The sequence below is a fragment of the Oncorhynchus mykiss genome, chromosome 21 (genome assembly GCF_013265735.2).
Source record: "Oncorhynchus mykiss isolate Arlee chromosome 21, USDA_OmykA_1.1, whole genome shotgun sequence".
Taxonomy (NCBI): domain Eukaryota; kingdom Metazoa; phylum Chordata; class Actinopteri; order Salmoniformes; family Salmonidae; genus Oncorhynchus; species Oncorhynchus mykiss.
This window is the reverse complement of record NC_048585.1, coordinates 35,636,285-35,637,743: the sequence shown is the minus strand read 5'-3', so window position 1 is coordinate 35,637,743 and position 1,459 is coordinate 35,636,285. Positions and strand designations below refer to the sequence as shown.

The 1,459-nt window shown below is 46.1% G+C and overlaps 1 long non-coding RNA gene across 1 annotated transcript; it reads right to left on the bottom strand.

Annotated features, from left to right (window-relative positions):
- Nucleotides 1-605: 605 nt before the first annotated feature.
- On the bottom strand, nucleotides 606-1,157 carry LOC118942786. Its single transcript, XR_005038438.1, has 3 exons — nucleotides 1,039-1,157; nucleotides 812-877; nucleotides 606-692 (listed from the first exon to the last, which is right to left on the bottom strand). It is a non-coding gene; the product is annotated as an uncharacterized LOC118942786 (long non-coding RNA).
- Nucleotides 1,158-1,459: the final 302 nt, after the last annotated feature.

The following is a 1,459-nucleotide window of genomic DNA, read 5'->3' as shown; positions in this document are numbered from 1 at the left end:
CATATTCAAGAATAATACTGTCTAATCTCTCACTAAAATGGTAAATCTTGTAGAGCTTACCAAGAGTATCCAGTGGTAGTTTCCCACGTTGCAAACGCCAATCAAGCAACTGTGCTGCTCCAGATTGGTCTACAGGAATAGGAGTGAAGATGCATCTATACGGTGTGCCAGGCAATCTTTTGTCAGGAAGGTGGCAGCTCTCCCTACATTGACCCGTCTAGCCTCTTATTTAGAAACATGACACAAAAATAACTCTGCGGACATGCCTTTACCTTTGACAAGGTGTTCTTGCGCATCGCCACCTTATCCCCATGCAGGATAATCCCTGCCACAAAGTGATCCACAATAAAAACATCCTTCTCCACTTGAATGTCAACCCTCTTCAGTTGGAGGTAGAAGTCAATTACCTAAAGCAGAATGGCATATGGTTGGTCAAAGTTCACATGATGCTCAGGCAATAGTCACCTCAGTCAACAACTCTAATTGTACTTTATACCAACTGCACGCATGGAAATGTCATACAATTCAACCATAACATGTGGGGGAGCTTAACATACCTCCCCACTAAGCCACTCATTGGGCTTCAATGTAAGGAAGTCATGGAGGTGCAGGATGGCAACGGATCCCTCCAACAAAAATCGTGCGGTTGCCCTGTCCACTCCATCCGAAGACATTGCCCACAGTTGCTTCACCTACACAAACAAATTTTGGCCATCAAAAATGGGGTCCAAACTGCCTGAGTGTACAGATGCGATCAACATGCAGTAGGAAAACATGCAGAATATAACAAAAACAGACACATTCCACTTACTCTATTCTCCAATTCATCATCCCTGCTGGGGTGTTTCTCAGACAGAGACTGTTGGAATTGGTCACCCTATTGAATAATGGTTACAGTTCAGTTTGGGACAGCATTCTGCATTTTGTCTTCACGTATATACATTAAACCCATGAGGATCACATGGCTTCGTAAAAATGCTTACCATTTTAACATACCCAAATAAGAAATGTAACTAAATAGCAACACATAAGACCGACCTGTTGATGAACGGTCGATTGCTCTTCCTGTTGTTTGGTGCCCGTCTGGACATGCTCCTTGGTGGCACACTTATGGCCAGAGCGTTTTGCGGCCAGATGCCTTGTCCCCAGCTTTATTGGCATAGGACTGTCCACACTTCCGCCAATGGCCAGTACAGCTGCCAGTCGGTGGACACACCTCTGGGCACTGTCAGATGCAGAGCAGGAACACGTCTCCGTTGGCAACAGAGTAACCACATGCTGCTTGTCTGAGAAGCCCTGGTAGAGGAACGATTTGGTGCTTGGCACCAGGAGAATCCGTCCTTTTGCCACAATCATCCTGGCTAAGGCCTCCGCTCCAGTTTCTGCCATGACAACCTCTTCTTGTGCCACACAGGACTGAATGCCTTCAGCAAAAGACACCATGTCTTCCTCTGACATG